The sequence below is a fragment of the Eleutherodactylus coqui genome, chromosome 7 (genome assembly GCF_035609145.1).
Source record: "Eleutherodactylus coqui strain aEleCoq1 chromosome 7, aEleCoq1.hap1, whole genome shotgun sequence".
NCBI lineage: Eukaryota > Metazoa > Chordata > Amphibia > Anura > Eleutherodactylidae > Eleutherodactylus > Eleutherodactylus coqui.
The window spans coordinates 49,980,636-50,006,863 of record NC_089843.1 but is presented as its reverse complement, the minus strand read 5'-3'; the positions used below and the strand labels follow the sequence as shown (position 1 = coordinate 50,006,863).

The window sequence follows — 26,228 nt, the reverse complement described above, 5'->3', positions numbered from 1 at the left end:
AGAAGAGCATGTCATCGCACAGATCTACATGGCTATGAAAAGTTTCCGCAACCTGAAGAGAATACGGTGATGTTAATAGTGTAATTCTTGGAATGACATTTAAAGACTGCAGGACTTTGACATTATGGTTGTTGATTTTGGAATTCCGGGGAACAAAAAATAGAACTCTTGATAGATTCTTTCTCTTCCTCGGTCCACAAAACCCGTTCCAAAAGTATTCACAATACCCTAGACTAATAAATTAGGCCCCAGTGAGAATTGAACTCACGACCCCTGGTTTACAAGACCAGTGCTCTAACCCCTGAGCTATGAAGCCCATTTCCTCAACTACTTGCACAGTGCTTTTCGTCCATTTCTACATTCCTTTTTCCAAATTCTAGAATGTCATAAGTGGGATTGTAACCAATGCCTCCAGGAGGGCTCTCGCAGTCATCCGGAAAAACACACGTGTGAAAAATTGTGAAACGTAAAGAAAGAGTGGTCACGTTAAGAGTCCAATTCTTGGGATGAAGTATAAAGACTGGAGCTGTTTGTCATTAACTGGACTTTTTACTTCCTTGGTTCAAATTACTGGTTTAGAAGCAAGGTGTTCACATCTGCCTAGTATTTTTTAATCCTTCAGATACATCCTATTATTATCCTGATGAGGAAACCTAGGCAGCTCCGAAGCATTTGGCCATAAAATAGTCTGTAGCTGTGTTAGTATGTTTCACTACCAACATGGTTCCAAAGTACTTCTTCCTATCAGCCTAGGCTTGCAGGAAAGGCCCCAGTGAGAATTGAACTCACGACCCCTGGTTTACGAGACCAGTGCTCTAACCTCTGAGCTATGAAGCCTGCCTGTGGCACACTGCTGCAAACTTTTTTCCACATTTGCACCAGAAAGTTAATTTACATTTTTAATATTTGCAGGTAGCACTACCTAAAATGCCATGAGTAGTGTTTAAGGAAAAGCATTCTGAAGGAAGTGGAATTTCAACCCACCACTCCAGGAGAGACAACAATGATTTTGAACGACACTTTACTTCAAAACAATAGACTGGAAAACACTCTCGGTTTTGTATGAAGAGTGTCCGCGCGCCCAGCAGAAGAGCATGTCATCGCACAGATCTACATGGCTATGAAAAGTTTCCGCAACCTGAAGAGAATACGGTGATGTTAATATTGTAATTCTTGGAATGACATTTAAAGACTGCAGGACTTTGACATTATGGTTGTTGATTTTGGAATTCCGGGGAACAAAAAATAGAACTCTTGATAGATTCTTTCTCTTCCTCGGTCCACAAAACCCGTTCCAAAAGTATTCACAATACCCTAGACTAATAAATTAGGCCCCAGTGAAAATTGAACTCACGACCCCTGGTTTACAAGACAAGTGCTCTAACCCCTGACTTATGAAGCCCATTATTTCAACTACTCGCACAGTGCTTTTCGTCCATTTCTACATTCCTTTTTCCAAATTCTAGAATGTCATAAATGGGATTGTAACCAATGCCTCCAGGAGTGCTCTCGCAGTCATCCGGAAAAACACACGTGTGAAAAATTGTGAAACGTAAAGAAAGAGTTGTCACGTTAAGAGTCCAATTCTTCCAAAGTACTTCTTCTACCTATCAGCCTAGGCTTGCAGGAAAGGCCCCAGTGAGAATTGAACTCACGACCCCTGGTTTACAAGACCAGTGCTCTAACCTCTGAGCTATGAAGCCTGCCTGTGGCACACTGCTGCAAACTTTTTTCCACATTTGCACCAGAAAGTTAATTTACATTTTAAATATTTGCAGGTAGCACTACCTAAAATGCCATGAGTAGTGTTTAAGGAAAAGCATTCTGAAGGAAGTGGAATTTCAACCCACCACTCCAGGAGAGACAACAATGATTTTGAACGACACTTTACTTCAAAACAATAGACTGGAAAACACTCTCGGTTTTGTATGAAGAGTGTCCGCGCGCCCAGCAGAAGAGCAGGTCATCGCACAGATCTACATGGCTATGAAAAGTTTCCGCAACCTGAAGAGAATACGGTGATGTTAATAGTGTAATTCTTGGAATGACATTTAAAGACTGCAGGACTTTGACATTATGGTTGTTGATTTTGGAATTCCGGGGAACAAAAAATAGAACTCTTGATAGATTCTTTCTCTTCCTCGGTCCACAAAACCCGTTCCAAAAGTATTCACAATACCCTAGACTAATAAATTAGGCCCCAGTGAAAATTGAACTCACGACCCCTGGTTTACAAGACAAGTGCTCTAACCCCTGACTTATGAAGCCCATTATTTCAACTACTCGCACAGTGCTTTTCGTCCATTTCTACATTCCTTTTTCCAAATTCTAGAATGTCATAAATGGGATTGTAACCAATGCCTCCAGGAGTGCTCTCGCAGTCATCCGGAAAAACACACGTGTGAAAAATTGTGAAATGTAAAGAAAGAGTACTTCTTCTACCTATCAGCCTAGGCTTGCAGGAAAGGCCCCAGTGAGAATTGAACTCACGACCCCTGGTTTACAAGACCAGTGCTCTAACCTCTGAGCTATGAAGCCTGCCTGTGGCACACTGCCACAAACTTTTTTCCACATTTGCACCAGAAAGTTAATTTACATTTTAAATATTTGCAGGTAGCACTACCTAAAACGTCATGAGTAGTGTTTAAGGAAAAGCATTCTGAAGGAAGTGGAATTTCAACCCACCACTCCAGGAGAGACAACAATGATTTTGAACGACACTTTACTTCAAAACAATAGACTGGAAAACACTCTCGGTTTTGTATGAAGAGTGTCCGCGCGCCCAGCAGAAGAGCATGTCATCGCACAGATCTACATGGCTATGAAAAGTTTCCGCAACCTGAAGAGAATACGGTGATGTTAATAGTGTAATTCTTGGAATGACATTTAAAGACTGCAGGACTTTGACATTATGGTTGTTGATTTTGGAATTCCGGGGAACAAAAAATAGAACTCTTGATAGATTCTTTCTCTTCCTCGGTCCACAAAACCCGTTCCAAAAGTATTCACAATACCCTAGACTAATAAATTAGGCCCCAGTGAGAATTGAACTCACGACCCCTGGTTTACAAGACCAGTGCTCTAACCCCTGAGCTATGAAGCCCATTTCTTCAACTACTCGCACAGTGTTTTTCGTCCATTTCTACATTCCTTTTTCCAAATTCTAGAATGTCATAAGTGGGATTGTAACCAATGCCTCCAGGAGGACTCTCGCAGTCATCCGGAAAAACACACGTGTGAAAAATTGTGAAACGTAAAGAAAGAGTGGTCATGTTAAGAGTCCAATTCTTGGGATGAAGTATAAAGACTGGAGCTGTTTGTCATTAACTGGACTTTTTACTTCCTTGGTTCAAATTACTGGTTTAGAAGCAAGGTGTTCACATCTGCCTAGTATTTTTTAATCCTTCAGATACATCCTATTATTATCCTGATGAGGAAACCTAGGCAGCTCCAAAACATTTGGCCATAAAATAGTCTGTAGCTGTGTTAGTATGTTTCACTACCAACATAGTTCCAAAGTACTTCTTCTACCTATCAGCCTAGGCTTGCAGGAAAGGCCCCAGTGAGAATTGAACTCACGACCCCTGGTTTACGAGACCAGTGCTCTAACCTCTGAGCTATGAAGCCTGCCTGTGGCACACTGCCACAAACTTTTTTCCACATTTGCACCAGAAAGTTAATTTACATTTTAAATATTTGCAGGTAGCACTACCTAAAATGCCATGAGTAGTGTTTAAGGAAAAGCATTCTGAAGGAAGTGGAATTTCAACCCACCACTCCAGGAGAGACAACAATGATTTTGAACGACACTTTACTTCAAAACAATAGACTGGAAAACACTCTCGGTTTTGTATGAAGAGTGTCCGCGCGCCCAGCAGAAGAGCATGTCATCGCACAGATCTACATGGCTATGAAAAGTTTCCGCAACCTGAAGAGAATACGGTGATGTTAATAGTGTAATTCTTGGAATGACATTTAAAGACTGCAGGACTTTGACATTATGGTTGTTGATTTTGGAATTCCGGGGAACAAAAAATAGAACTCTTGATAGATTCTTTCTCTTCCTCGGTCCACAAAACCCGTTCCAAAAGTATTCACAATACCCTAGACTAATAAATTAGGCCCCAGTGAGAATTGAACTCACGACCCCTGGTTTACAAGACCAGTGCTCTAACCCCTGAGCTATGAAGCCCATTTCTTCAACTGCTCGCACAGTGTTTTTCGTCCATTTCTACATTCCTTTTTCCAAATTCTAGAATGTCATAAGTGGGATTGTAACCAATGCCTCCAGGAGGACTCTCGCAGTCATCCGGAAAAACACACGTGTGAAAAATTGTGAAACGTAAAGAAAGAGTGGTCATGTTAAGAGTCCAATTCTTGGGATGAAGTATAAAGACTGGAGCTGTTTGTCATTAACTGGACTTTTTACTTCCTTGGTTCAAATTACTGGTTTAGAAGCAAGGTGTTCACATCTGCCTAGTATTTTTTAATCCTTCAGATACATCCTATTATTATCCTGATGAGGAAACCTAGGCAGCTCCAAAACATTTGGCCATAAAATAGTCTGTAGCTGTGTTAGTATGTTTCACTACCAACATGGTTCCAAAGTACTTCTTCTACCTATCAGCCTAGGCTTGCAGGAAAGGCCCCAGTGAGAATTGAACTCACGACCCCTGGTTTACGAGACCAGTGCTCTAACCTCTGAGCTATGAAGCCTGCCTGTGGCACACTGCCACAAACTTTTTTCCACATTTGCACCAGAAAGTTAATTTACATTTTAAATATTTGCAGGTAGCACTACCTAAAACGCCATGAGTAGTGTTTAAGGAAAAGCATTCTGAAGGAAGTGGAATTTCAACCCACCACTCCAGGAGAGACAACAATGATTTTGAACGACGCTTTACTTCAAAACAATAGACTGGAAAACACTCTCGGTTTTGTATGAAGAGTGTCCGCGCGCCCAGCAGAAGAGCATGTCATCGCACAGATCTACATGGCTATGAAAAGTTTCCGCAACCTGAAGAGAATACGGTGATGTTAATAGTGTAATTCTTGGAATGACATTTAAAGACTGCAGGACTTTGACATTATGGTTGTTGATTTTGGAATTCCGGGGAACAAAAAATAGAACTCTTGATAGATTCTTTCTCTTCCTCGGTCCACAAAACCCGTTCCAAAAGTATTCACAATACCCTAGACTAATAAATTAGGCCCCAGTGAGAATTGAACTCACGACCCCTGGTTTACAAGACCAGTGCTCTAACCCCTGAGCTATGAAGCCCATTTCTTCAACTACTCGCACAGTGTTTTTCGTCCATTTCTACATTCCTTTTTCCAAATTCTAGAATGTCATAAGTGGGATTGTAACCAATGCCTCCAGGAGGACTCTCGCAGTCATCCGGAAAAACACACGTGTGAAAAATTGTGAAACGTAAAGAAAGAGTGGTCACGTTAAGAGTCCAATTCTTGGGATGAAGTATAAAGACTGGAGCTGTTTGTCATTAACTGGACTTTTTACTTCCTTGGTTCAAATTACTGGTTTAGAAGCAAGGTGTTCACATCTGCCTAGTATTTTTTAATCCTTCAGATACATCCTATTATTATCCTGATGAGGAAACCTAGGCAGCTCCAAAACATTTGGCCATAAAATAGTCTGTAGCTGTGTTAGTATGTTTCACTACCAACATGGTTCCAAAGTACTTCTTCTACCTATCAGCCTAGGCTTGCAGGAAAGGCCCCAGTGAGAATTGAACTCACGACCCCTGGTTTACGAGACCAGTGCTCTAACCTCTGAGCTATGAAGCCTGCCTGTGGCACACTGCCACAAACTTTTTTCCACATTTGCACCAGAAAGTTAATTTACATTTTAAATATTTGCAGGTAGCACTACCTAAAACGTCATGAGTAGTGTTTAAGGAAAAGCATTCTGAAGGAAGTGGAATTTCAACCCACCACTCCAGGAGAGACAACAATGATTTTGAACGACACTTTACTTCAAAACAATAGACTGGAAAACACTCTCGGTTTTGTATGAAGAGTGTCCGCGCGCCCAGCAGAAGAGCATGTCATCGCACAGATCTACATGGCTATGAAAAGTTTCCGCAACCTGAAGAGAATACGGTGATGTTAATAGTGTAATTCTTGGAATGACATTTAAAGACTGCAGGACTTTGACATTATGGTTGTTGATTTTGGAATTCCGGGGAACAAAAAATAGAACTCTTGATAGATTCTTTCTCTTCCTCGGTCCACAAAACCCGTTCCAAAAGTATTCACAACACCCTAGACTAATAAATTAGGCCCCAGTGAGAATTGAACTCACGACCCCTGGTTTGCAAGACCAGTGCTCTAACCCCTGAGCTATGAAGCCCATTTCTTCAACTACTCGCACAGTGTTTTTCGTCCATTTCTACATTCCTTTTTCCAAATTCTAGAATGTCATAAGTGGGATTGTAACCAATGCCTCCAGGAGGACTCTCGCAGTCATCCGGAAAAACACACGTGTGAAAAATTGTGAAACGTAAAGAAAGAGTGGTCACGTTAAGAGTCCAATTCTTGGGATGAAGTATAAAGACTGGAGCTGTTTGTCATTAACTGGACTTTTTACTTCCTTGGTTCAAATTACTGGTTTAGAAGCAAGGTGTTCACATCTGCCTAGTATTTTTTAATCCTTCAGATACATCCTATTATTATCCTGATGAGGAAACCTAGGCAGCTCCGAAACATTTGGCCATAAAATAGTCTGTAGCTGTGTTAGTATGTTTCACTACCAACATGGTTCCAAGGTACTTCTTCTACCTATCAGCCTAGGCTTGCAGGAAAGGCCCCAGTGAGAATTGAACTCACGACCCCTGGTTTACGAGACCAGTGCTCTAACCTCTGAGCTATGAAGCCTGCCTGTGGCACACTGCCACAAACTTTTTTCCACATTTGCACCAGAAAGTTAATTTACATTTTAAATATTTGCAGGTAGCACTACCTAAAACGCCATGAGTAGTGTTTAAGGAAAAGCATTCTGAAGGAAGTGGAATTTCAACCCACCACTCCAGGAGAGACAACAATGATTTTGAACGACACTTTACTTCAAAACAATAGACTGGAAAACACTCTCGGTTTTGTATGAAGAGTGTCCGCGCGCCCAGCAGAAGAGCATGTCATCGCACAGATCTACATGGCTATGAAAAGTTTCCGCAACCTGAAGAGAATACGGTGATGTTAATAGTGTAATTCTTGGAATGACATTTAAAGACTGCAGGACTTTGACATTATGGTTGTTGATTTTGGAATTCCGGGGAACAAAAAATAGAACTCTTGATAGATTCTTTCTCTTCCTCGGTCCACAAAACCCGTTCCAAAAGTATTCACAATACCCTAGACTAATAAATTAGGCCCCAGTGAGAATTGAACTCACGACCCCTGGTTTGCAAGACCAGTGCTCTAACCCCTGAGCTATGAAGCCCATTTCTTCAACTACTCGCACAGTGTTTTTCGTCCATTTCTACATTCCTTTTTCCAAATTCTAGAATGTCATAAGTGGGATTGTAACCAATGCCTCCAGGAGGACTCTCGCAGTCATCCGGAAAAACACACGTGTGAAAAATTGTGAAACGTAAAGAAAGAGTGGTCACGTTAAGAGTCCAATTCTTGGGATGAAGTATAAAGACTGGAGCTGTTTGTCATTAACTGGACTTTTTACTTCCTTGGTTCAAATTACTGGTTTGGAAGCAAGGTGTTCACATCTGCCTAGTATTTTTTAATCCTTCAGATACATCCTATTATTATCCTGATGAGGAAACCTAGGCAGCTCCAAAACATTTGGCCATAAAATAGTCTGTAGCTGTGTTAGTATGTTTCACTACCAACATGGTTCCAAAGTACTTCTTCTACCTATCAGCCTAGGCTTGCAGGAAAGGCCCCAGTGAGAATTGAACTCACGACCCCTGGTTTACGAGACCAGTGCTCTAACCTGCCTGTGGCACACTGCCACAAACTTTTTTCCACATTTGCACCAGAAAGTTAATTTACATTTTAAATATTTGTGAAAATTGTGAAACGTAAAGAAAGAGTGGTCACGTTAAGAGTCCAATTCTTGGGATGAAGTATAAAGACTGGAGCTGTTTGTCATTAACTGGACTTTTTACTTCCTTGGTTCAAATTACTGGTTTAGAAGCAAGGTGTTCACATCTGCCTAGTATTTTTTAATCCTTCAGATACATCCTATTATTATCCTGATGAGGAAACCTAGGCAGCTCCAAAACATTTGGCCATAAAATAGTCTGTAGCTGTGTTAGTATGTTTCACTACCAACATGGTTCCAAAGTACTTCTTCTACCTATCAGCCTAGGCTTGCAGGAAAGGCCCCAGTGAGAATTGAACTCACGACCCCTGGTTTACGAGACCAGTGCTCTAACCTCTGAGCTATGAAGCCTGCCTGTGGCACACTGCCACAAACTTTTTTCCACATTTGCACCAGAAAGTTAATTTACATTTTAAATATTTGCAGGTAGCACTACCTAAAAAGCCATGAGTAGTGTTTAAGGAAAAGCATTCTGAAGGAAGTGGAATTTCAACCCACCACTCCAGGAGAGACAACAATGATTTTGAACGACGCTTTACTTCAAAACAATAGACTGGAAAACACTCTCGGTTTTGTATGAAGAGTGTCCGCGCGCCCAGCAGAAGAGCATGTCATCGCACAGATCTACATGGCTATGAAAAGTTTCCGCAACCTGAAGAGAATACGGTGATGTTAATAGTGTAATTCTTGGAATGACATTTAAAGACTGCAGGACTTTGACATTATGGTTGTTGATTTTGGAATTCCGGGGAACAAAAAATAGAACTCTTGATAGATTCTTTCTCTTCCTCGGTCCACAAAACCCGTTCCAAAAGTATTCACAATACCCTAGACTAATAAATTAGGCCCCAGTGAGAATTGAACTCACGACCCCTGGTTTACAAGACCAGTGCTCTAACCCCTGAGCTATGAAGCCCATTTCTTCAACTACTCGCACAGTGTTTTTCGTCCATTTCTACATTCCTTTTTCCAAATTCTAGAATGTCATAAGTGGGATTGTAACCAATGCCTCCAGGAGGACTCTCGCAGTCATCCGGAAAAACACACGTGTGAAAAATTGTGAAACGTAAAGAAAGAGTGGTCACGTTAAGAGTCCAATTCTTGGGATGAAGTATAAAGACTGGAGCTGTTTGTCATTAACTGGACTTTTTACTTCCTTGGTTCAAATTACTGGTTTAGAAGCAAGGTGTTCACATCTGCCTAGTATTTTTTAATCCTTCAGATACATCCTATTATTATCCTGATGAGGAAACCTAGGCAGCTCCAAAACATTTGGCCATAAAATAGTCTGTAGCTGTGTTAGTATGTTTCACTACCAACATGGTTCCAAAGTACTTCTTCTACCTATCAGCCTAGGCTTGCAGGAAAGGCCCCAGTGAGAATTGAACTCACGACCCCTGGTTTACGAGACCAGTGCTCTAACCTCTGAGCTATGAAGCCTGCCTGTGGCACACTGCCACAAACTTTTTTCCACATTTGCACCAGAAAGTTAATTTACATTTTAAATATTTGCAGGTAGCACTACCTAAAACGTCATGAGTAGTGTTTAAGGAAAAGCATTCTGAAGGAAGTGGAATTTCAACCCACCACTCCAGGAGAGACAACAATGATTTTGAACGACACTTTACTTCAAAACAATAGACTGGAAAACACTCTCGGTTTTGTATGAAGAGTGTCCGCGCGCCCAGCAGAAGAGCATGTCATCGCACAGATCTACATGGCTATGAAAAGTTTCCGCAACCTGAAGAGAATACGGTGATGTTAATAGTGTAATTCTTGGAATGACATTTAAAGACTGCAGGACTTTGACATTATGGTTGTTGATTTTGGAATTCCGGGGAACAAAAAATAGAACTCTTGATAGATTCTTTCTCTTCCTCGGTCCACAAAACCCGTTCCAAAAGTATTCACAACACCCTAGACTAATAAATTAGGCCCCAGTGAGAATTGAACTCACGACCCCTGGTTTGCAAGACCAGTGCTCTAACCCCTGAGCTATGAAGCCCATTTCTTCAACTACTCGCACAGTGTTTTTCGTCCATTTCTACATTCCTTTTTCCAAATTCTAGAATGTCATAAGTGGGATTGTAACCAATGCCTCCAGGAGGACTCTCGCAGTCATCCGGAAAAACACACGTGTGAAAAATTGTGAAACGTAAAGAAAGAGTGGTCACGTTAAGAGTCCAATTCTTGGGATGAAGTATAAAGACTGGAGCTGTTTGTCATTAACTGGACTTTTTACTTCCTTGGTTCAAATTACTGGTTTAGAAGCAAGGTGTTCACATCTGCCTAGTATTTTTTAATCCTTCAGATACATCCTATTATTATCCTGATGAGGAAACCTAGGCAGCTCCGAAACATTTGGCCATAAAATAGTCTGTAGCTGTGTTAGTATGTTTCACTACCAACATGGTTCCAAGGTACTTCTTCTACCTATCAGCCTAGGCTTGCAGGAAAGGCCCCAGTGAGAATTGAACTCACGACCCCTGGTTTACGAGACCAGTGCTCTAACCTCTGAGCTATGAAGCCTGCCTGTGGCACACTGCCACAAACTTTTTTCCACATTTGCACCAGAAAGTTAATTTACATTTTAAATATTTGCAGGTAGCACTACCTAAAACGCCATGAGTAGTGTTTAAGGAAAAGCATTCTGAAGGAAGTGGAATTTCAACCCACCACTCCAGGAGAGACAACAATGATTTTGAACGACACTTTACTTCAAAACAATAGACTGGAAAACACTCTCGGTTTTGTATGAAGAGTGTCCGCGCGCCCAGCAGAAGAGCATGTCATCGCACAGATCTACATGGCTATGAAAAGTTTCCGCAACCTGAAGAGAATACGGTGATGTTAATAGTGTAATTCTTGGAATGACATTTAAAGACTGCAGGACTTTGACATTATGGTTGTTGATTTTGGAATTCCGGGGAACAAAAAATAGAACTCTTGATAGATTCTTTCTCTTCCTCGGTCCACAAAACCCGTTCCAAAAGTATTCACAATACCCTAGACTAATAAATTAGGCCCCAGTGAGAATTGAACTCACGACCCCTGGTTTGCAAGACCAGTGCTCTAACCCCTGAGCTATGAAGCCCATTTCTTCAACTACTCGCACAGTGTTTTTCGTCCATTTCTACATTCCTTTTTCCAAATTCTAGAATGTCATAAGTGGGATTGTAACCAATGCCTCCAGGAGGACTCTCGCAGTCATCCGGAAAAACACACGTGTGAAAAATTGTGAAACGTAAAGAAAGAGTGGTCACGTTAAGAGTCCAATTCTTGGGATGAAGTATAAAGACTGGAGCTGTTTGTCATTAACTGGACTTTTTACTTCCTTGGTTCAAATTACTGGTTTAGAAGCAAGGTGTTCACATCTGCCTAGTATTTTTTAATCCTTCAGATACATCCTATTATTATCCTGATGAGGAAACCTAGGCAGCTCCAAAACATTTGGCCATAAAATAGTCTGTAGCTGTGTTAGTATGTTTCACTACCAACATGGTTCCAAAGTACTTCTTCTACCTATCAGCCTAGGCTTGCAGGAAAGGCCCCAGTGAGAATTGAACTCACGACCCCTGGTTTACGAGACCAGTGCTCTAACCTGCCTGTGGCACACTGCCACAAACTTTTTTCCACATTTGCACCAGAAAGTTAATTTACATTTTAAATATTTGTGAAAATTGTGAAACGTAAAGAAAGAGTGGTCACGTTAAGAGTCCAATTCTTGGGATGAAGTATAAAGACTGGAGCTGTTTGTCATTAACTGGACTTTTTACTTCCTTGGTTCAAATTACTGGTTTAGAAGCAAGGTGTTCACATCTGCCTAGTATTTTTTAATCCTTCAGATACATCCTATTGTTATCCTGATGAGGAAACCTAGGCAGCTCCAAAACATTTGGCCATAAAATAGTCTGTAGCTGTGTTAGTATGTTTCACTACCAACATGGTTCCAAAGTACTTCTTCTACCTATCAGCCTAGGCTTGCAGGAAAGGCCCCAGTGAGAATTGAACTCACGACCCCTGGTTTACGAGACCAGTGCTCTAACCTCTGAGCTATGAAGCCTGCCTGTGGCACACTGCCACAAACTTTTTTCCACATTTGCACCAGAAAGTTAATTTACATTTTAAATATTTGCAGGTAGCACTACCTAAAACGTCATGAGTAGTGTTTAAGGAAAAGCATTCTGAAGGAAGTGGAATTTCAACCCACCACTCCAGGAGAGACAACAATGATTTTGAACGACACTTTACTTCAAAACAATAGACTGGAAAACACTCTCGGTTTTGTATGAAGAGTGTCCGCGCGCCCAGCAGAAGAGCATGTCATCGCACAGATCTACATGGCTATGAAAAGTTTCCGCAACCTGAAGAGAATACGGTGATGTTAATAGTGTAATTCTTGGAATGACATTTAAAGACTGCAGGACTTTGACATTATGGTTGTTGATTTTGGAATTCCGGGGAACAAAAAATAGAACTCTTGATAGATTCTTTCTCTTCCTCGGTCCACAAAACCCGTTCCAAAAGTATTCACAACACCCTAGACTAATAAATTAGGCCCCAGTGAGAATTGAACTCACGACCCCTGGTTTGCAAGACCAGTGCTCTAACCCCTGAGCTATGAAGCCCATTTCTTCAACTACTCGCACAGTGTTTTTCGTCCATTTCTACATTCCTTTTTCCAAATTCTAGAATGTCATAAGTGGGATTGTAACCAATGCCTCCAGGAGGACTCTCGCAGTCATCCGGAAAAACACACGTGTGAAAAATTGTGAAACGTAAAGAAAGAGTGGTCACGTTAAGAGTCCAATTCTTGGGATGAAGTATAAAGACTGGAGCTGTTTGTCATTAACTGGACTTTTTACTTCCTTGGTTCAAATTACTGGTTTAGAAGCAAGGTGTTCACATCTGCCTAGTATTTTTTAATCCTTCAGATACATCCTATTGTTATCCTGATGAGGAAACCTAGGCAGCTCCAAAACATTTGGCCATAAAATAGTCTGTAGCTGTGTTAGTATGTTTCACTACCAACATGGTTCCAAAGTACTTCTTCTACCTATCAGCCTAGGCTTGCAGGAAAGGCCCCAGTGAGAATTGAACTCACGACCCCTGGTTTACGAGACCAGTGCTCTAACCTCTGAGCTATGAAGCCTGCCTGTGGCACACTGCCACAAACTTTTTTCCACATTTGCACCAGAAAGTTAATTTACATTTTAAATATTTGCAGGTAGCACTACCTAAAACGTCATGAGTAGTGTTTAAGGAAAAGCATTCTGAAGGAAGTGGAATTTCAACCCACCACTCCAGGAGAGACAACAATGATTTTGAACGACACTTTACTTCAAAACAATAGACTGGAAAACACTCTCGGTTTTGTATGAAGAGTGTCCGCGCGCCCAGCAGAAGAGCATGTCATCGCACAGATCTACATGGCTATGAAAAGTTTCCGCAACCTGAAGAGAATACGGTGATGTTAATAGTGTAATTCTTGGAATGACATTTAAAGACTGCAGGACTTTGACATTATGGTTGTTGATTTTGGAATTCCGGGGAACAAAAAATAGAACTCTTGATAGATTCTATCTCTTCCTCGGTCCACAAAACCCGTTCCAAAAGTATTCACAATACCCTAGACTAATAAATTAGGCCCCAGTGAGGATTGAACTCACGACCCCTGGTTTACAAGACCAGTGCTCTAACCCCTGAGCTATGAAGCCCATTTCTTCAACTACTCGCACAGTGTTTTTCGTCCATTTCTACATTCCTTTTTCCAAATTCTAGAATGTCATAAGTGGGATTGTAACCAATGCCTCCAGGAGGACTCTCGCAGTCATCCGGAAAAACACACGTGTGAAAAATTGTGAAACGTAAAGAAAGAGTGGTCACGTTAAGAGTCCAATTCTTGGGATGAAGTATAAAGACTGGAGCTGTTTGTCATTAACTGGACTTTTTACTTCCTTGGTTCAAATTACTGGTTTAGAAGCAAGGTGTTCACATCTGCCTAGTATTTTTTAATCCTTCAGATACATCCTATTATTATCCTGATGAGGAAACCTAGGCAGCTCCGAAACATTTGGCCATAAAATAGTCTGTAGCTGTGTTAGTATGTTTCACTACCAACATGGTTCCAAGGTACTTCTTCTACCTATCAGCCTAGGCTTGCAGGAAAGGCCCCAGTGAGAATTGAACTCACGACCCCTGGTTTACGAGACCAGTGCTCTAACCTCTGAGCTATGAAGCCTGCCTGTGGCACACTGCCACAAACTTTTTTCCACATTTGCACCAGAAAGTTAATTTACATTTTAAATATTTGCAGGTAGCACTACCTAAAACGCCATGAGTAGTGTTTAAGGAAAAGCATTCTGAAGGAAGTGGAATTTCAACCCACCACTCCAGGAGAGACAACAATGATTTTGAACGACACTTTACTTCAAAACAATAGACTGGAAAACACTCTCGGTTTTGTATGAAGAGTGTCCGCGCGCCCAGCAGAAGAGCATGTCATCGCACAGATCTACATGGCTATGAAAAGTTTCCGCAACCTGAAGAGAATACGGTGATGTTAATAGTGTAATTCTTGGAATGACATTTAAAGACTGCAGGACTTTGACATTATGGTTGTTGATTTTGGAATTCCGGGGAACAAAAAATAGAACTCTTGATAGATTCTTTCTCTTCCTCGGTCCACAAAACCCGTTCCAAAAGTATTCACAATACCCTAGACTAATAAATTAGGCCCCAGTGAGAATTGAACTCACGACCCCTGGTTTGCAAGACCAGTGCTCTAACCCCTGAGCTATGAAGCCCATTTCTTCAACTACTCGCACAGTGTTTTTCGTCCATTTCTACATTCCTTTTTCCAAATTCTAGAATGTCATAAGTGGGATTGTAACCAATGCCTCCAGGAGGACTCTCGCAGTCATCCGGAAAAACACACGTGTGAAAAATTGTGAAACGTAAAGAAAGAGTGGTCACGTTAAGAGTCCAATTCTTGGGATGAAGTATAAAGACTGGAGCTGTTTGTCATTAACTGGACTTTTTACTTCCTTGGTTCAAATTACTGGTTTAGAAGCAAGGTGTTCACATCTGCCTAGTATTTTTTAATCCTTCAGATACATCCTATTATTATCCTGATGAGGAAACCTAGGCAGCTCCAAAACATTTGGCCATAAAATAGTCTGTAGCTGTGTTAGTATGTTTCACTACCAACATGGTTCCAAAGTACTTCTTCTACCTATCAGCCTAGGCTTGCAGGAAAGGCCCCAGTGAGAATTGAACTCACGACCCCTGGTTTACGAGACCAGTGCTCTAACCTGCCTGTGGCACACTGCCACAAACTTTTTTCCACATTTGCACCAGAAAGTTAATTTACATTTTAAATATTTGTGAAAATTGTGAAACGTAAAGAAAGAGTGGTCACGTTAAGAGTCCAATTCTTGGGATGAAGTATAAAGACTGGAGCTGTTTGTCATTAACTGGACTTTTTACTTCCTTGGTTCAAATTACTGGTTTAGAAGCAAGGTGTTCACATCTGCCTAGTATTTTTTAATCCTTCAGATACATCCTATTGTTATCCTGATGAGGAAACCTAGGCAGCTCCAAAACATTTGGCCATAAAATAGTCTGTAGCTGTGTTAGTATGTTTCACTACCAACATGGTTCCAAAGTACTTCTTCTACCTATCAGCCTAGGCTTGCAGGAAAGGCCCCAGTGAGAATTGAACTCACGACCCCTGGTTTACGAGACCAGTGCTCTAACCTCTGAGCTATGAAGCCTGCCTGTGGCACACTGCCACAAACTTTTTTCCACATTTGCACCAGAAAGTTAATTTACATTTTAAATATTTGCAGGTAGCACTACCTAAAACGTCATGAGTAGTGTTTAAGGAAAAGCATTCTGAAGGAAGTGGAATTTCAACCCACCACTCCAGGAGAGACAACAATGATTTTGAACGACACTTTACTTCAAAACAATAGACTGGAAAACACTCTCGGTTTTGTATGAAGAGTGTCCGCGCGCCCAGCAGAAGAGCATGTCATCGCACAGATCTACATGGCTATGAAAAGTTTCCGCAACCTGAAGAGAATACGGTGATGTTAATAGTGTAATTCTTGGAATGACATTTAAAGACTGCAGGACTTTGACATTATGGTTGTTGATTTTGGAATTCCGGGGAACAAAAAATAGAACTCTTGATAGATTCTTTCTCTTCCTCGGTCCACAAAACCCGTTCCAAAAGTATTCACAACACCCTAGACTAATAAATTAGGCCCCAGTGAGAATTGAACTCACGACCCCTGGTTTGCAAGACCAGTGCTCTAACCCCTGAGCTATGAAGCCCATTTCTTCAACTACTCGCACAGTGTTTTTCGTCCATTTCTACATTCCTTTTTCCAAATTCTAGAATGTCATAAGTGGGATTGTAACCAATGCCTCCAGGAGGACTCTCGCAGTCATCCGGAAAAACACACGTGTGAAAAATTGTGAAACGTAAAGAAAGAGTGGTCACGTTAAGAGTCCAATTCTTGGGATGAAGTATAAAGACTGGAGCTGTTTGTCATTAACTGGACTTTTTACTTCCTTGGTTCAAATTACTGGTTTAGAAGCAAGGTGTTCACATCTGCCTAGTATTTTTTAATCCTTCAGATACATCCTATTATTATCCTGATGAGGAAACCTAGGCAGCTCCGAAACATTTGGCCATAAAATAGTCTGTAGCTGTGTTAGTATGTTTCACTACCAACATGGTTCCAAGGTACTTCTTCTACCTATCAGCCTAGGCTTGCAGGAAAGGCCCCAGTGAGAATTGAACTCACGACCCCTGGTTTACGAGACCAGTGCTCTAACCTCTGAGCTATGAAGCCTGCCTGTGGCACACTGCCACAAACTTTTTTCCACATTTGCACCAGAAAGTTAATTTACATTTTAAATATTTGCAGGTAGCACTACCTAAAACGCCATGAGTAGTGTTTAAGGAAAAGCATTCTGAAGGAAGTGGAATTTCAACCCACCACTCCAGGAGAGACAACAATGATTTTGAACGACACTTTACTTCAAAACAATAGACTGGAAAACACTCTCGGTTTTGTATGAAGAGTGTCCGCGCGCCCAGCAGAAGAGCATGTCATCGCACAGATCTACATGGCTATGAAAAGTTTCCGCAACCTGAAGAGAATACGGTGATGTTAATAGTGTAATTCTTGGAATGACATTTAAAGACTGCAGGACTTTGACATTATGGTTGTTGATTTTGGAATTCCGGGGAACAAAAAATAGAACTCTTGATAGATTCTTTCTCTTCCTCGGTCCACAAAACCCGTTCCAAAAGTATTCACAATACCCTAGACTAATAAATTAGGCCCCAGTGAGAATTGAACTCACGACCCCTGGTTTGCAAGACCAGTGCTCTAACCCCTGAGCTATGAAGCCCATTTCTTCAACTACTCGCACAGTGTTTTTCGTCCATTTCTACATTCCTTTTTCCAAATTCTAGAATGTCATAAGTGGGATTGTAACCAATGCCTCCAGGAGGACTCTCGCAGTCATCCGGAAAAACACACGTGTGAAAAATTGTGAAACGTAAAGAAAGAGTGGTCACGTTAAGAGTCCAATTCTTGGGATGAAGTATAAAGACTGGAGCTGTTTGTCATTAACTGGACTTTTTACTTCCTTGGTTCAAATTACTGGTTTAGAAGCAAGGTGTTCACATCTGCCTAGTATTTTTTAATCCTTCAGATACATCCTATTATTATCCTGATGAGGAAACCTAGGCAGCTCCAAAACATTTGGCCATAAAATAGTCTGTAGCTGTGTTAGTATGTTTCACTACCAACATGGTTCCAAAGTACTTCTTCTACCTATCAGCCTAGGCTTGCAGGAAAGGCCCCAGTGAGAATTGAACTCACGACCCCTGGTTTACGAGACCAGTGCTCTACCCTGCCTGTGGCACACTGCCACAAACTTTTTTCCACATTTGCACCAGAAAGTTAATTTACATTTTAAATATTTGTGAAAATTGTGAAACGTAAAGAAAGAGTGGTCACGTTAAGAGTCCAATTCTTGGGATGAAGTATAAAGACTGGAGCTGTTTGTCATTAACTGGACTTTTTACTTCCTTGGTTCAAATTACTGGTTTAGAAGCAAGGTGTTCACATCTGCCTAGTATTTTTTAATCCTTCAGATACATCCTATTATTATCCTGATGAGGAAACCTAGGCAGCTCCAAAACATTTGGCCATAAAATAGTCTGTAGCTGTGTTAGTATGTTTCACTACCAACATGGTTCCAAAGTACTTCTTCTACCTATCAGCCTAGGCTTGCAGGAAAGGCCCCAGTGAGAATTGAACTCACGACCCCTGGTTTACGAGACCAGTGCTCTAACCTCTGAGCTATGAAGCCTGCCTGTGGCACACTGCCACAAACTTTTTTCCACATTTGCACCAGAAAGTTAATTTACATTTTAAATATTTGCAGGTAGCACTACCTAAAACGTCATGAGTAGTGTTTAAGGAAAAGCATTCTGAAGGAAGTGGAATTTCAACCCACCACTCCAGGAGAGACAACAATGATTTTGAACGACACTTTACTTCAAAACAATAGACTGGAAAACACTCTCGGTTTTGTATGAAGAGTGTCCGCGCGCCCAGCAGAAGAGCATGTCATCGCACAGATCTACATGGCTATGAAAAGTTTCCGCAACCTGAAGAGAATACGGTGATGTTAATAGTGTAATTCTTGGAATGACATTTAAAGACTGCAGGACTTTGACATTATGGTTGTTGATTTTGGAATTCCGGGGAACAAAAAATAGAACTCTTGATAGATTCTTTCTCTTCCTCGGTCCACAAAACCCGTTCCAAAAGTATTCACAATACCCTAGACTAATAAATTAGGCCCCAGTGAGAATTGAACTCACGACCGCTGGTTTACAAGACCAGTGCTCTAACCCCTGAGCTATGAAGCCCATTTCTTCAACTACTCACACAGTGTTTTTCGTCCATTTCTACATTCCTTTTTTCAAATTCTAGAATGTCATAAGTGGGATTGTAACCAATGCCTCCAGGAGGACTCTCGCAGTCATCCGGAAAAACACACGTGTGAAAAATTGTGAAACGTAAAGAAAGAGTGGTCACGTTAAGAGTCCAATTCTTGGGATGAAGTATAAAGACTGGAGCTGTTTGTCATTAACTGGACTTTTTACTTCCTTGGTTCAAATTACTGGTTTAGAAGCAAGGTGTTCACATCTGCCTAGTATTTTTTAATCCTTCAGATACATCCTATTATTATCCTGATGAGGAAACCTAGGCAGCTCCAAAACATTTGGCCATAAAATAGTCTGTAGCTGTGTTAGTATGTTTCACTACCAACATGGTTCCAAAGTACTTCTTCTACCTATCAGCCTAGGCTTGCAGGAAAGGCCCCAGTGAGAATTGAACTCACGACCCCTGGTTTACGAGACCAGTGCTCTAACCTCTGAGCTATGAAGCCTGCCTGTGGCACACTGCCACAAACTTTTTTCCACATTTGCACCAGAAAGTTAATTTACATTTTAAATATTTGCAGGTAGCACTACCTAAAACGCCATGAGTAGTGTTTAAGGAAAAGCATTCTGAAGGAAGTGGAATTTCAACCCACCACTCCAGGAGAGACAACAATGATTTTGAACGACGCTTTACTTCAAAATAATAGACTGGAAAACACTCTCGGTTTTGTATGAAGAGTGTCCGCGCGCCCAGCAGAAGAGCATGTCATCGCACAGATCTACATGGCTATGAAAAGTTTCCGCAACCTGAAGAGAATACGGTGATGTTAATAGTGTAATTCTTGGAATGACATTTAAAGACTGCAGGACTTTGACATTATGGTTGTTGATTTTGGAATTCCGGGGAACAAAAAATAGAACTCTTGATAGATTCTTTCTCTTCCTCGGTCCACAAAACCCGTTCCAAAAGTATTCACAATACCCTAGACTAATAAATTAGGCCCCAGTGAGAATTGAACTCACGACCGCTGGTTTACAAGACCAGTGCTCTAACCCCTGAGCTATGAAGCCCATTTCTTCAACTACTCACACAGTGTTTTTCGTCCATTTCTACATTCCTTTTTCCAAATTCTAGAATGTCATAAGTGGGATTGTAACCAATGCCTCCAGGAGGACTCTCGCAGTCATCCGGAAAAACACACGTGTGAAAAATTGTGAAACGTAAAGAAAGAGTGGTCACGTTAAGAGTCCAATTCTTGGGATGAAGTATAAAGACTGGAGCTGTTTGTCATTAACTGGACTTTTTACTTCCTTGGTTCAAATTACTGGTTTAGAAGCAAGGTGTTCACATCTGCCTAGTATTTTTTAATCCTTCAGATACATCCTATTATTATCCTGATGAGGAAACCTAGGCAGCTCCAAAACATTTGGCCATAAAATAGTCTGTAGCTGTGTTAGTATGTTTCACTACCAACATGGTTCCAAAGTACTTCTTCTACCTATCAGCCTAGGCTTGCAGGAAAGGCCCCAGTGAGAATTGAACTCACGACCCCTGGTTTACGAGACCAGTGCTCTAACCTCTGAGCTATGAAGCCTGCCTGTGGCACACTGCCACAAACTTTTTTCCACATTTGCACCAGAAAGTTAATTTACATTTTAAATATTTGCAGGTAGCACTACCTAAAACGCCATGAGTAGTGTTTAAGGAAAAGCATTCTGAAGGAAGTGGAATTTCAACCCACCACTCCAGGAGAGACAACAATGATTTTGAACGACGCTTTACTTCAAAATAATAGACTGGAAAACACTCTCGGTTTTGTATGAAGAGTGTCCGCGCGCCCAGCAGAAGAGCATGTCATCGCACAGATCTACATGGCTATGAAAAGTTTCCGCAACCTGAAGAGAATACGGTGATGTTAATAGTGTAATTCTTGGAATGACATTTAAAGACTGCAGGACTTTGACATTATGGTTGTTGATTTTGGAATTCCGGGGAACAAAAAATAGAACTCTTGATAGATTCTTTCTCTTCCTCGGTCCACAAAACCCGTTCCAAAAGTATTCACAATACCCTAGACTAATAAATTAGGCCCCAGTGAGAATTGAACTCACGACCGCTGGTTTACAAGACCAGTGCTCTAACCCCTGAGCTATGAAGCCCATTTCTTCAACTACTCACACAGTGTTTTTCGTCCATTTCTACATTCCTTTTTCCAAATTCTAGAATGTCATAAGTGGGATTGTAACCAATGCCTCCAGGAGGACTCTCGCAGTCATCCGGAAAAACACACGTGTGAAAAATTGTGAAACGTAAAGAAAGAGTGGTCACGTTAAGAGTCCAATTCTTGGGATGAAGTATAAAGACTGGAGCTGTTTGTCATTAACTGGACTTTTTACTTCCTTGGTTCAAATTACTGGTTTAGAAGCAAGGTGTTCACATCTGCCTAGTATTTTTTAATCCTTCAGATACATCCTATTATTATCCTGATGAGGAAACCTAGGCAGCTCCAAAACATTTGGCCATAAAATAGTCTGTAGCTGTGTTAGTATGTTTCACTACCAACATGGTTCCAAAGTACTTCTTCTACCTATCAGCCTAGGCTTGCAGGAAAGGCCCCAGTGAGAATTGAACTCACGACCCCTGGTTTACGAGACCAGTGCTCTAACCTCTGAGCTATGAAGCCTGCCTGTGGCGCACTGCCACAAACGTTTTTCCACATTTGCACCAGAAAGTTAATTTACATTTTAAATATTTGCAGGTAGCACTACCTAAAACGCCATGAGTAGTGTTTAAGGAAAAGCATTCTGAAGGAAGTGGAATTTCAACCCACCACTCCAGGAGAGACAACAATGATTTTGAACGACACTTTACTTCAAAACAATAGACTGGAAAACACTCTCGGTTTTGTATGAAGAGTGTCCGCGCGCCCAGCAGAAGAGCATGCCATCGCACTGACCTACATGGCTATGAAAAGTTTCCGCAACCTGAAGAGAATACGGTGATGTTAATAGTGTAATTCTTGGAATGACATTTAAAGACTGCAGGACTTCGACATTATGGTTGTTGATTTGGAATTCCGGGGAACAAAAAATAGAACTCTTGATAGATTCTATCTCTTCCTCGGTCCACAAAACCCGTTCCAAAAGTATTCACAATACCCTAGACTAATAAATTAGGCCCCAGTGAGAATTGAACTCACGACCCCTGGTTTACAAGACCAGTGCTCTAACCCCTGAGCTATGAAGCCCATTTCTTCAACTACTCGCACAGTGTTTTTCGTCCATTTCTACATTCCTTTTTCCAAATTCTAGAATGTCATAAGTGGGATTGTAACCAATGCCTCCAGGAGGGCTCTCGCAGTCATCCGGAAAAACACACGTGTGAAAAATTGTGAAACGTAAAGAAAGAGTGGTCACGTTAAGAGTCCAATTCTTGGGATGAAGTATAAAGACTGGAGCTGTTTGTCATTAACTGGACTTTTACCTTCCTTGGTTCAAATTACTGGTTTAGAAGCAAAGTGTTCACATCTGCCTAGTATTTTTTAATCCTTCAGATACATCCTATTATTATCCTGATGAGGAAACCTAGGCAGCTCCGAAACATTTGGCCATAAAATAGTCTGTAGCTGTGTTAGTATGTTTCACTACCAACATGGTTCCAAGGTACTTCTTCTACCTATCAGCCTAGGCTTGCAGGAAAGGCCCCAGTGAGAATTGAACTCACGACCCCTGGTTTACGAGACCAGTGCTCTAACCTCTGAGCTATGAAGCCTGCCTGTGGCGCACTGCCACAAACGTTTTTCCACATTTGCACCAGAAAGTTAATTTACATTTTAAATATTTGCAGGTAGCACTACCTAAAACGCCATGAGTAGTGTTTAAGGAAAAGCATTCTGAAGGAAGTGGAATTTCAACCCACCACTCCAGGAGAGACAACAATGATTTTGAACGACACTTTACTTCAAAACAATAGACTGGAAAACACTCTCGGTTTTGTATGAAGAGTGTCCGCGTGCCCAGCAGAAGAGCATGCCATCGCACTGACCTACATGGCTATGAAAAGTTTCCGCAACCTGAAGAGAATACGGTGATGTTAATAGTGTAATTCTTGGAATGACATTTAAAGACTGCAGGACTTCGACATTATGGTTGTTGATTTGGAATTCCGGGGAACAAAAAATAGAACTCTTGATAGATTCTATCTCTTCCTCGGTCCACAAAACCCGTTCCAAAAGTATTCACAATACCCTAGACTAATAAATTAGGCCCCAGTGAGAATTGAACTCACGACCCCTGGTTTACAAGACCAGTGCTCTAACCCCTGAGCTATGAAGCCCATTTCTTCAACTACTCGCACAGTGTTTTTCGTCCATTTCTACATTCCTTTTTCCAAATTCTAGAATGTCATAAGTGGGATTGTAACCAATGCCTCCAGGAGGGCTCTCGCAGTCATCCGGAAAAACACACGTGTGAAAAATTGTGAAACGTAAAGAAAGAGTGGTCACGTTAAGAGTCCAATTCTTGGGATGAAGTATAAAGACTGGAGCTGTTTGTCATTAACTGGACTTTTACCTTCCTTGGTTCAAATTACTGGTTTAGAAGCAAAGTGTTCACATCTGCCTAGTATTTTTTAATCCTTCAGATACATCCTATTATTATCCTGATGAGGAAACCTAGGCAGCTCCGAAACATTTGGCCATAAAATAGTCTGTAGCTGTGTTAGTATGTTTCACTACCAACATGGTTCCAAAGTACTTCTTCTACCTATCAGCCTAGGCTTGCAGGAAAGGCCCCAGTGAGAATTGAACTCACGACCCCTGGTTTACGAGACCAGTGCTCTAACCTCTGAGCTATGAAGCCTGCCTGTGGCGCACTGCCACAAACGTTTTTCCACATTTGCACCAGAAAGTTAATTTACATTTTAAATATTTGCAGGTAGCACTACCTAAAACGCCATGAGTAGTGTTTAAGGAAAAGCATTCTGAAGGAAGTGGAATTTCAACCCACCACTCCAGGAGAGACAACAATGATTTTGAACGACACTTTACTTCAAAACAATAGACTGGAAAACACTCTCGGTTTTGTATGAAGAGTGTCCGCGCGCCCAGCAGAAGAGCATGCCATCGCACTGACCTACATGGCTATGAAAAGTTTCCGCAACCTGAAGAGAATACGGTGATGTTAATAGTGTAATTCTTGGAATGACATTTAAAGACTGCAGGACTTCGACATTATGGTTGTTGATTTGGAATTCCGGGGAACAAAAAATAGAACTCTTGATAGATTCTATCTCTTCCTCGGTCCACAAAACCCGTTCCAAAAGTATTCACAATACACTAGACTAATAAATTAGGCCCCAGTGAGAATTGAACTCACGACCCCTGGTTTACAAGACCAGTGCTCTAACCCCTGAGCTATGAAGCCCATTTCTTCAACTACTCGCACAGTGTTTTTGTCCATTTCTACATTCCTTTTTCCAAATTCTAGAATGTCATAAGTGGGATTGTAACCAATGCCTCCAGGAGGGCTCTCGCAGTCATCCGGAAAAACACACGTGTGAAAAATTGTGAAACGTAAAGAAAGAGTGGTCACGTTAAGAGTCCAATTCTTGGGATGAAGTATAAAGACTGGAGCTGTTTGTCATTAACTGGACTTTTTACTTCCTTGGTTCAAATTACTGGTTTAGAAGCAAGGTGTTCACATCTGCCTAGTATTTTTTAATCCTTCAGATACATCCTATTATTATCCTGATGAGGAAACCTAGGCAGCTCCAAAACATTTGGCCATAAAATAGTCTGTAGCTGTGTTAGTATGTTTCACTACCAACATGGTTCCAAAGTACTTCTTCTACCTATCAGCCTAGGCTTGCAGGAAAGGCCCCAGTGAGAATTGAACTCACGACCCCTGGTTTACGAGACCAGTGCTCTAACCTCTGAGCTATGAAGCCTGCCTGTGGCACACTGCCACAAACTTTTTTCCACATTTGCACCAGAAAGTTAATTTACATTTTAAATATTTGCAGGTAGCACTACCTAAAACGTCATGAGTAGTGTTTAAGGAAAAGCATTCTGAAGGAAGTGGAATTTCAACCCACCACTCCAGGAGAGACAACAATGATTTTGAACGACACTTTACTTCAAAACAATAGACTGGAAAACACTCTCGGTTTTGTATGAAGAGTGTCCGCGCGCCCAGCAGAAGAGCATGTCATCGCACAGATCTACATGGCTATGAAAAGTTTCCGCAACCTGAAGAGAATACGGTGATGTTAATAGTGTAATTCTTGGAATGACATTTAAAGACTGCAGGACTTTGACATTATGGTTGTTGATTTTGGAATTCCGGGGAACAAAAAATAGAACTCTTGATAGATTCTTTCTCTTCCTCGGTCCACAAAACCCGTTCCAAAAGTATTCACAATACCCTAGACTAATAAATTAGGCCCCAGTGAGAATTGAACTCACGACCCCTGGTTTGCAAGACCAGTGCTCTAACCCCTGAGCTATGAAGCCCATTTCTTCAACTACTCGCACAGTGTTTTTCGTCCATTTCTACATTCCTTTTTCCAAATTCTAGAATGTCATAAGTGGGATTGTAACCAATGCCTCCAGGAGGACTCTCGCAGTCATCCGGAAAAACACACGTGTGAAAAATTGTGAAACGTAAAGAAAGAGTGGTCACGTTAAGAGTCCAATTCTTGGGATGAAGTATAAAGACTGGAGCTGTTTGTCATTAACTGGACTTTTTACTTCCTTGGTTCAAATTACTGGTTTAGAAGCAAGGTGTTCACATCTGCCTAGTATTTTTTAATCCTTCAGATACATCCTATTATTATCCTGATGAGGAAACCTAGGCAGCTCCAAAACATTTGGCCATAAAATAGTCTGTAGCTGTGTTAGTATGTTTCACTACCAACATGGTTCCAAAGTACTTCTTCTACCTATCAGCCTAGGCTTGCAGGAAAGGCCCCAGTGAGAATTGAACTCACGACCCCTGGTTTACGAGACCAGTGCTCTAACCTCTGAGCTATGAAGCCTGCCTGTGGCACACTGCCACAAACTTTTTTCCACATTTGCACCAGAAAGTTAATTTACATTTTAAATATTTGCAGGTAGCACTACCTAAAACGCCATGAGTAGTGTTTAAGGAAAAGCATTCTGAAGGAAGTGG

At 41.3% G+C, this 26,228-nt stretch overlaps 38 non-coding genes across 38 annotated transcripts; all 38 read right to left on the bottom strand.

The window, feature by feature from the left end:
* Positions 1 to 243: 243 nt before the first annotated feature.
* Positions 244 to 316, bottom strand: TRNAT-UGU (transfer RNA threonine (anticodon UGU)). The gene has a single exon. It is a non-coding gene; the product is annotated as a tRNA-Thr (tRNA).
* A 448-nt stretch (positions 317 to 764) lies between these two features.
* TRNAT-CGU (transfer RNA threonine (anticodon CGU)) lies at positions 765 to 837 on the bottom strand. The gene has a single exon. It is a non-coding gene; the product is annotated as a tRNA-Thr (tRNA).
* Positions 838 to 3,030: 2,193 nt separating this feature from the next.
* Positions 3,031 to 3,103, bottom strand: TRNAT-UGU (transfer RNA threonine (anticodon UGU)). Its single transcript has one exon. It is a non-coding gene; the product is annotated as a tRNA-Thr (tRNA).
* A 451-nt stretch (positions 3,104 to 3,554) lies between these two features.
* On the bottom strand, positions 3,555 to 3,627 carry TRNAT-CGU (transfer RNA threonine (anticodon CGU)). The gene has a single exon. It is a non-coding gene; the product is annotated as a tRNA-Thr (tRNA).
* Positions 3,628 to 4,119: 492 nt separating this feature from the next.
* Positions 4,120 to 4,192, bottom strand: TRNAT-UGU (transfer RNA threonine (anticodon UGU)). Its single transcript has one exon. It is a non-coding gene; the product is annotated as a tRNA-Thr (tRNA).
* Positions 4,193 to 4,643: 451 nt separating this feature from the next.
* TRNAT-CGU (transfer RNA threonine (anticodon CGU)) lies at positions 4,644 to 4,716 on the bottom strand. Its single transcript has one exon. It is a non-coding gene; the product is annotated as a tRNA-Thr (tRNA).
* Positions 4,717 to 5,208: 492 nt separating this feature from the next.
* Positions 5,209 to 5,281, bottom strand: TRNAT-UGU (transfer RNA threonine (anticodon UGU)). The gene has a single exon. It is a non-coding gene; the product is annotated as a tRNA-Thr (tRNA).
* Positions 5,282 to 5,732: 451 nt separating this feature from the next.
* On the bottom strand, positions 5,733 to 5,805 carry TRNAT-CGU (transfer RNA threonine (anticodon CGU)). The gene has a single exon. It is a non-coding gene; the product is annotated as a tRNA-Thr (tRNA).
* Positions 5,806 to 6,297: 492 nt separating this feature from the next.
* On the bottom strand, positions 6,298 to 6,370 carry TRNAA-UGC (transfer RNA alanine (anticodon UGC)). The gene has a single exon. It is a non-coding gene; the product is annotated as a tRNA-Ala (tRNA).
* A 451-nt stretch (positions 6,371 to 6,821) lies between these two features.
* Positions 6,822 to 6,894, bottom strand: TRNAT-CGU (transfer RNA threonine (anticodon CGU)). The gene has a single exon. It is a non-coding gene; the product is annotated as a tRNA-Thr (tRNA).
* Positions 6,895 to 7,386: 492 nt separating this feature from the next.
* Positions 7,387 to 7,459, bottom strand: TRNAA-UGC (transfer RNA alanine (anticodon UGC)). The gene has a single exon. It is a non-coding gene; the product is annotated as a tRNA-Ala (tRNA).
* Positions 7,460 to 8,355: 896 nt separating this feature from the next.
* TRNAT-CGU (transfer RNA threonine (anticodon CGU)) lies at positions 8,356 to 8,428 on the bottom strand. Its single transcript has one exon. It is a non-coding gene; the product is annotated as a tRNA-Thr (tRNA).
* A 492-nt stretch (positions 8,429 to 8,920) lies between these two features.
* On the bottom strand, positions 8,921 to 8,993 carry TRNAT-UGU (transfer RNA threonine (anticodon UGU)). Its single transcript has one exon. It is a non-coding gene; the product is annotated as a tRNA-Thr (tRNA).
* A 451-nt stretch (positions 8,994 to 9,444) lies between these two features.
* TRNAT-CGU (transfer RNA threonine (anticodon CGU)) lies at positions 9,445 to 9,517 on the bottom strand. The gene has a single exon. It is a non-coding gene; the product is annotated as a tRNA-Thr (tRNA).
* A 492-nt stretch (positions 9,518 to 10,009) lies between these two features.
* On the bottom strand, positions 10,010 to 10,082 carry TRNAA-UGC (transfer RNA alanine (anticodon UGC)). The gene has a single exon. It is a non-coding gene; the product is annotated as a tRNA-Ala (tRNA).
* A 451-nt stretch (positions 10,083 to 10,533) lies between these two features.
* Positions 10,534 to 10,606, bottom strand: TRNAT-CGU (transfer RNA threonine (anticodon CGU)). The gene has a single exon. It is a non-coding gene; the product is annotated as a tRNA-Thr (tRNA).
* A 492-nt stretch (positions 10,607 to 11,098) lies between these two features.
* TRNAA-UGC (transfer RNA alanine (anticodon UGC)) lies at positions 11,099 to 11,171 on the bottom strand. Its single transcript has one exon. It is a non-coding gene; the product is annotated as a tRNA-Ala (tRNA).
* An 896-nt stretch (positions 11,172 to 12,067) lies between these two features.
* TRNAT-CGU (transfer RNA threonine (anticodon CGU)) lies at positions 12,068 to 12,140 on the bottom strand. The gene has a single exon. It is a non-coding gene; the product is annotated as a tRNA-Thr (tRNA).
* Positions 12,141 to 12,632: 492 nt separating this feature from the next.
* Positions 12,633 to 12,705, bottom strand: TRNAA-UGC (transfer RNA alanine (anticodon UGC)). Its single transcript has one exon. It is a non-coding gene; the product is annotated as a tRNA-Ala (tRNA).
* A 451-nt stretch (positions 12,706 to 13,156) lies between these two features.
* Positions 13,157 to 13,229, bottom strand: TRNAT-CGU (transfer RNA threonine (anticodon CGU)). The gene has a single exon. It is a non-coding gene; the product is annotated as a tRNA-Thr (tRNA).
* Positions 13,230 to 14,245: 1,016 nt separating this feature from the next.
* On the bottom strand, positions 14,246 to 14,318 carry TRNAT-CGU (transfer RNA threonine (anticodon CGU)). The gene has a single exon. It is a non-coding gene; the product is annotated as a tRNA-Thr (tRNA).
* Positions 14,319 to 14,810: 492 nt separating this feature from the next.
* Positions 14,811 to 14,883, bottom strand: TRNAA-UGC (transfer RNA alanine (anticodon UGC)). The gene has a single exon. It is a non-coding gene; the product is annotated as a tRNA-Ala (tRNA).
* An 896-nt stretch (positions 14,884 to 15,779) lies between these two features.
* TRNAT-CGU (transfer RNA threonine (anticodon CGU)) lies at positions 15,780 to 15,852 on the bottom strand. The gene has a single exon. It is a non-coding gene; the product is annotated as a tRNA-Thr (tRNA).
* A 492-nt stretch (positions 15,853 to 16,344) lies between these two features.
* On the bottom strand, positions 16,345 to 16,417 carry TRNAA-UGC (transfer RNA alanine (anticodon UGC)). Its single transcript has one exon. It is a non-coding gene; the product is annotated as a tRNA-Ala (tRNA).
* A 451-nt stretch (positions 16,418 to 16,868) lies between these two features.
* On the bottom strand, positions 16,869 to 16,941 carry TRNAT-CGU (transfer RNA threonine (anticodon CGU)). Its single transcript has one exon. It is a non-coding gene; the product is annotated as a tRNA-Thr (tRNA).
* Positions 16,942 to 17,433: 492 nt separating this feature from the next.
* On the bottom strand, positions 17,434 to 17,506 carry TRNAA-UGC (transfer RNA alanine (anticodon UGC)). Its single transcript has one exon. It is a non-coding gene; the product is annotated as a tRNA-Ala (tRNA).
* Positions 17,507 to 18,402: 896 nt separating this feature from the next.
* Positions 18,403 to 18,475, bottom strand: TRNAT-CGU (transfer RNA threonine (anticodon CGU)). The gene has a single exon. It is a non-coding gene; the product is annotated as a tRNA-Thr (tRNA).
* Positions 18,476 to 19,491: 1,016 nt separating this feature from the next.
* On the bottom strand, positions 19,492 to 19,564 carry TRNAT-CGU (transfer RNA threonine (anticodon CGU)). The gene has a single exon. It is a non-coding gene; the product is annotated as a tRNA-Thr (tRNA).
* Positions 19,565 to 20,580: 1,016 nt separating this feature from the next.
* On the bottom strand, positions 20,581 to 20,653 carry TRNAT-CGU (transfer RNA threonine (anticodon CGU)). Its single transcript has one exon. It is a non-coding gene; the product is annotated as a tRNA-Thr (tRNA).
* Positions 20,654 to 21,669: 1,016 nt separating this feature from the next.
* Positions 21,670 to 21,742, bottom strand: TRNAT-CGU (transfer RNA threonine (anticodon CGU)). The gene has a single exon. It is a non-coding gene; the product is annotated as a tRNA-Thr (tRNA).
* Positions 21,743 to 22,233: 491 nt separating this feature from the next.
* TRNAT-UGU (transfer RNA threonine (anticodon UGU)) lies at positions 22,234 to 22,306 on the bottom strand. Its single transcript has one exon. It is a non-coding gene; the product is annotated as a tRNA-Thr (tRNA).
* A 451-nt stretch (positions 22,307 to 22,757) lies between these two features.
* On the bottom strand, positions 22,758 to 22,830 carry TRNAT-CGU (transfer RNA threonine (anticodon CGU)). The gene has a single exon. It is a non-coding gene; the product is annotated as a tRNA-Thr (tRNA).
* Positions 22,831 to 23,321: 491 nt separating this feature from the next.
* Positions 23,322 to 23,394, bottom strand: TRNAT-UGU (transfer RNA threonine (anticodon UGU)). Its single transcript has one exon. It is a non-coding gene; the product is annotated as a tRNA-Thr (tRNA).
* Positions 23,395 to 23,845: 451 nt separating this feature from the next.
* TRNAT-CGU (transfer RNA threonine (anticodon CGU)) lies at positions 23,846 to 23,918 on the bottom strand. Its single transcript has one exon. It is a non-coding gene; the product is annotated as a tRNA-Thr (tRNA).
* A 491-nt stretch (positions 23,919 to 24,409) lies between these two features.
* TRNAT-UGU (transfer RNA threonine (anticodon UGU)) lies at positions 24,410 to 24,482 on the bottom strand. The gene has a single exon. It is a non-coding gene; the product is annotated as a tRNA-Thr (tRNA).
* Positions 24,483 to 24,932: 450 nt separating this feature from the next.
* Positions 24,933 to 25,005, bottom strand: TRNAT-CGU (transfer RNA threonine (anticodon CGU)). Its single transcript has one exon. It is a non-coding gene; the product is annotated as a tRNA-Thr (tRNA).
* A 492-nt stretch (positions 25,006 to 25,497) lies between these two features.
* On the bottom strand, positions 25,498 to 25,570 carry TRNAA-UGC (transfer RNA alanine (anticodon UGC)). Its single transcript has one exon. It is a non-coding gene; the product is annotated as a tRNA-Ala (tRNA).
* A 451-nt stretch (positions 25,571 to 26,021) lies between these two features.
* TRNAT-CGU (transfer RNA threonine (anticodon CGU)) lies at positions 26,022 to 26,094 on the bottom strand. The gene has a single exon. It is a non-coding gene; the product is annotated as a tRNA-Thr (tRNA).
* Positions 26,095 to 26,228: the final 134 nt, after the last annotated feature.